Genomic DNA, 6,000 nt, shown 5'->3' with positions numbered 1-6,000 from the left:
AAACGGTCAACACGCGGCGAAGGTCTCCCGCTTGTGAAGACGGGAGATCTGCTGGGATAATTTGGTCAATGGGTCGTCCGGAGACCCAGCAGTGTGTGGACCATGAAGAGATGATGGGGACGTGGACGCAGACAAACTGATGATATCTGAGCATTTCAAGTGCGGAAGTGTTGGAATAGAGATTCGAATTGGGAGGATTTGGGGAATGCGGCCAAAACTGAGAACAGCGATGCAAATTTGGTTATTTTGTACAGTCAGTACGATATGAGGAAGGTTCACGTCACGTGCGAGCAAAATGTCCATGATTGGCGAGATGATATAATCCCCGTCTTCAACCGGGCGACAAGGTGAGAAACGCACGCATGTGGCAGCTCGTGGCCATAACCTAACGAATTTCTTAGAGCGGAGGCGGCATCGCGAGTAGTCGACCATTGTAGCTGCTTGCGGAAGTTCAAGGAGCACGAAACCTGAAGCACAGTCAATGAGGGCAGTGTGTTCTTCCAGAAAGTCCAGGACCAGTATGAGGTCATGGGGACATTGCGGCAGCACATGGACAAAACAAAAATGGGACGATCGTCTATTGTTACGCGTACAGTGCACAGGCCCAGTATAGGAGGGACTCTTTTATAGGCGACACGCACCAGGCGAGGTGGCGCTGGCGTCATTATTTTCTTCAATTTTTGCGAAGTCTTGCAGTCACAACAGATACGTGCGTGCCTGTGTCAACTAATGCTTGAACTAGGACGTCATCGAATTTTACATTGATAAGATTGGGTCGGGTAGATTCAGTCGACAGAAGATTTGACGGTGTGGTCCTCGATGCAGTGCTACCTCTTCGCCCTGCACCATTGCGTTTTTCGACGATGGGCGGCGGAAGGCGAGCGGCGAGCTTGCGGTGAAGGTGACTGGCGGCGGTGAAGGGAAGGGGAGCGGCTAGGTGGGGACGTTGACGCATCCGCAGGGAAGGAGTCTTGCGCCTGGTTGGACGGAAATCAATGCGAGGGACTTCCAAAAGGCCGATAATTCAGAAAACCAGAACGTAGAGGCGAGTACCAGTGGTTGCGGCAGTAGGGGGAGATGTGTCCGACGCCGCGGCAGCGGAAGCAGATTGGTCGGTCGTCAGCTGTGCGCCATTCTGCGGGACTGCGGGCATGAGGACAGTAATACTCACGCCTGGTAGGTTGGCGGGGGCAAGGATTACAGTTGTCGGTATGATGAAAAGCGCAAATAGACCGGGCGACCAAGTTGTCGATTTCTTGACGGACGACCATCTGAATAAGTGGCACAGTATCGGCGTCAGGTCCAGCCAGATACGGTGGCCAAGTAGCAAGGGACATGGCTTCGACCTCATGGCGGATAAGTCGTGTTAATGCCAGAGACGGGGGACACTTCGGTATGTCGTAGGGGCTGTTCCCTACACGTCGATGTAGGGGCGGTATTCGGTAGGCGGGCGAAGTACTGACCGATCCGGCGGCTCATTGCCTCCTCGAAGCGTCGGCATTCAGCAGTCATTGCATCCACAGTTGCGCAGTTCCTAAAGACAAGGAAATTGAAAGCATCGTCGGCAATGCCCTTAGGCACGTTGCCGACTTTTCCTGACTCGGGAATGTTGCCATCAACCTTCTGGCATTAATCCAGGACGTCTAGTATGTACAAAACGCAGGGTTCCGTCGCAGACTGGGCTCGGGAAGCAAGCTCGTTTTTGCAGCAATCTGGCGACCCGTAGACTGGCCGAGCAATTTCCTGAGCTCCTCTTTGAACTCGTCCCAACTTGTGATGGTCGCTTCGTTTGTATCGTACCAGACAAGTGCGGGCTATTTTAAGTAACAATACCATTGGCTAACATGATTGTCTGGTCCCACCTTTTGTGAAGCCTGACGCGTTCATACATCTTCAGCAAGTCGTCAACGTCGATGCTATCGGAGCCGGAGAATGGCTCCGATAATACGCTGCTGGGGTCACGCGGCTGGGAGAGGACGATGGGAGGTAGAGCCATTGACGGGGATGTTTGAGTGCCTTGCTCCATGGTTGTCACAGAATATGTGTGCACGCTGCGTAGCTCCGTAATGGCTGCTAGAGCTTGGAACCCCAACTGCACCCTTGGGACCAAGGAGAGACGACGCCGAGCTGAAGCTCCGGAGGGGAATGAGTCCGCACACTCCACCAAAAGATGTTACGAGGATAAAATAGGGAACACAACGTATTCACCCTATTCTCAGTATTTACTGTAGATAGCAACACAGGCGGGAATCTGACCGGACCTTCGTCTTCTTTCAAGAGCCCCAAAAAACGTCCCTCGTCTTCGTCATCTTCACTCACAAATCGACGGGTAACAGTATTAGTGCTGCTCCAAACTAGAAGAAATCTGACGCAGGAAACGCATCTGCTTGCGTGCACTGGGCAGACTGTCCTACGTATTGAAACCCAAGCTAGCCTGATAACTCAAAGGAGAATATACCACAAATCACCCTACCCGTGTTGACATAATGTGCGCCAACATAACTCATTACTAAACTGCAAAGCCAAGTTACGTAGGGTGAACGGAGAATGCAACAAATAGCGACAGAAGTAACACTTACGGACAGCAAACGAGCTTTTTGAAAGAGGGAACAGAATAGACCAGATTTCATCTTTCGAATAAAGAAAAGATTAACTAGGACAGGACATGTACTCAGGCACACTGACAACGGGTTGACCACCACGCAAACAGACTGGGTACCGCGGTACGGGTGTAGAAGAAGGGGAAGGCCAGTAACTTGATGGATGGACGGAATAACGAAATTCGGAGGCAAATCATGGATTTGAGCAGACCAGAACAGAAGCTGTCTGAAGCCAATTGGATGGGCCTTCCTCCAGCCGTGTACCTACTTATTCTGTGTATGATGATGATGGTGGAACAACATCTATAGTCAAAGATGATGAACGTCATTCCTGCCTCGTTCACATGCACCAATGGCGATGAAACTTCACTTTAAGGTCCAAAAATGTACAATTTGTGTACCCGAAACATTTGCAACTGATAGCGCCCATCAGAGAAAAGATTTCGGGTAGTTGCCGCATCAAGCGTGGCTCCCCTCTCCCTCAACCACCAAATTTTTTGGTTTTACCATAAAAACCCAACAACCGAACTGATGTAGCAACAGCGAGTAAGCAAGGCCTAGCAATTATTGCTCACTAAGCCAGCGATTGGCCACAGAACATTCAATTAAAGTTTCGTACACAAAGTTTCACCTGATACAGTATCATTCTCGTGCACAAATGTTAAGTTATTAATAAACACCCGTGAACGAATGCGCAAGCAGATAGAAAAACGCTGCGTTCAAGAAGCAAAGCTCGGAACTGTCATATTAAAAACATTGTTTCTACGATTCAACCAGCTTTTATGTGCCACAAAGACACACTTCCGTTCTTCGTCAACACTTCACGCACGCAATCGAATTCCAGGACCTAGGGTGCCTCGTTGAAAAGTGCCTCGTCGATTCACTTACGCCGCTTTGGCCACAGCCGTAGACCTGTTAAAAGTTCACGCACACCCCCCCTACTGTGGTCCGTACGTACACCACCACCCGTTTCCCCATTTAAAACCCCGACCCATCGAAAGAGCTCGCAGCTAATTTAGCTCTGCCGGGAGCGTATATCTCCATTGGCTGGAGGCGCATATCCTTCCTCTTCGAGATTCCACAAGAACTGCCGTCACCGTCAGTTGATATTAGAGACGCACTCGTTGGCCGGCTTCACAAAGTAACCTAGGGGAAGCATCCGTCAAAACAGGGAATCGGTGCTGATCACTAGCTTGGGGAACAGCAGTCCTACAGCGGTCCCCTTCCGGCGTACTGCCGGGAAAAACACAAAAAGGAACAAATAAGTCACCTGCAGCAGCCTTTCAAATCCCTAACACAAGTCAACACATTCTCCATAAAAACAACAAAAACACACCAAAGGGTAACACGCTAATCGCGTGGCATGCAAGATGCCGGACGATTTTCGTTAATTCGGTGAGGTGCCTGAATTTAGGTTTGTTCCAAAAGTCTCATACCTTGCAAAACTCTAAACTTACATTTCAACCCGATCTCCACAACTTTGAAGTAGAATAGAGTAAAATAGAGAACGTGTTTGTTTTACTTACAGACCATTTCAAACGGAATGCAATAGCAGCAAAAGAAAAGGCGAGATACTCTGAAGTACTGACGGCAGTATAGCGTATTGTGAACCTTTTGTGCCTTTGGATATAGTTTAGACCGGAAAGGCCACAAAGACAGAACAAACATGCGTAGACGAATTGCAGATGGGATATTGCTTGACCTGATGCCTAACCACACTTATTCTTTTCAGAACTTCCGGTCAGTACTTGGTCAAAACCGAGAGAAAAACAAACTATTTTATGGAATCGGCAGCTTTAGCAACACTCCTGTAGGTTTTAATCTGAAAAAAGCCATGGATTCCTTCGGCAGGTGAGTATTGGCTAAACTAGAAAGTGGAATAGTGAATGCCATTTTAAGTATTTGGACATTGCTGGAGAATCCTTTGTTTAACTGCTTGCATGCCCACTTCGTGTGATTACCTAGTGCTGCTATAAGTTTGACACCAAGATGTGTTACGTGTTGAGGTAAACCATTCTCCCATGACAACGCACATCATTATGCAGCACTTCTCATCTTTGGAATTTTAACTGTCAGTGCACTGCCCTGCACCGCTTGACGCGTGACATCGACGGCCCAATAACATGAAGAGAACGGGTATTGAAAGACCCGTTTTTACTGTTCAGCGCGCAGTGCTTCGGACTTACCCTGTGCAAGGGCGAATCATCACAGCGCAACTTTCGAAATCTGCACCAGCTGTTGCTTTTTCAACTTTCCGAAATTGATGGTTGTCTGAAGTACGGCTTTCTCACTCAATCAGAATAGTGTTTACCGAAGAAACCATTCGACAAAGACGCACATTCTAAAGAACTATCATCTCAACCCTAGCAAAACTCTGCGAACAAAGGTCATGCATTAAGTACTGACTACCGTGAATACTGCGAAGTGTAATTCTGCCTTGAAATCCGCAAACGGGATCCACACCACTAGTATCAGTTGTTTTATTGGTGAAGGTACCTAAGAACGGCCATTCGTCTTGTTCAGGTGACATGGTAGACGAGTGACTTGCTGCGGAGTAGCCTGCATTCCGACAATGAAAATCCAAAGTAAAGCTTACCTTGAATAATCCATGGCTAGTAGAGAATAGCGATCGTATAGGAATCAGGGCACTGGCTTGATTTCAACGGTGCTCTAGCACGGGCATAAAAAAGTTTTTCCAAGACCCCACGATGCACTGTTCTAAGCTCGCGGAAGGGGAGGAGTTTTTATAGTAATTCCTTGACTGTTTATAAAACGCCATTTTATATAACGCCATTTTATGTGAGAAATGCCCGTTTTATCGAACGCAGTTTTATTGAACAACCTGCGTCGGCTTAATCGAAAGTGGTGTTTTTATCATTGCACTCTCCTCATTTGTGTTTATTTTGCTTTTACGTAACTTGTCTTTTGCCTAACCTAATCTGTTTCTCCTTTTATTCGACATTGTCGCTGCCGTGCATTATGGGCAAGAACCCGCACATATATTTTGGCGCATCTTTCCCGCCCTTTCGTTGTTTGCTGCAGCAATTATTTGAATAACTTTCGATTTTTTGCCCGTGAATGGAATGGTCGTGAGCATGTATATTCCAATTTCTTGTATAACAATATTAGTCGCTATTTGAGCAACCCCTACCCCGTGGGCAATATCTCTTGTTTGCGTTCGGTGCATTTATATTGGTATTACACCTTTCGCCAACGTTCCTTATCACATGATCTGTTCTCCTCTCCCTTACCAATACTTCTAGTCAAGCAGTCTGCACGCGATTCCTATTCAACAAAATTGAAACTTGGGCGAGTTGGGGATACATTTTGGGAATAAGGCGAAGAAACGATGACACGCAAAAAAAAACACAGGGCGACGCGCTACTGGCAACTGAATTTT

The sequence above is a fragment of the Haemaphysalis longicornis genome, unplaced genomic scaffold (assembly GCF_048455015.1).
Source record: "Haemaphysalis longicornis isolate Haplotype H1 unplaced genomic scaffold, Haemaphysalis longicornis Haplotype H1 scaffold_8, whole genome shotgun sequence".
Lineage (NCBI taxonomy): Eukaryota > Metazoa > Arthropoda > Arachnida > Ixodida > Ixodidae > Haemaphysalis > Haemaphysalis longicornis.
Note: the sequence above shows the minus strand (reverse complement) of the source record.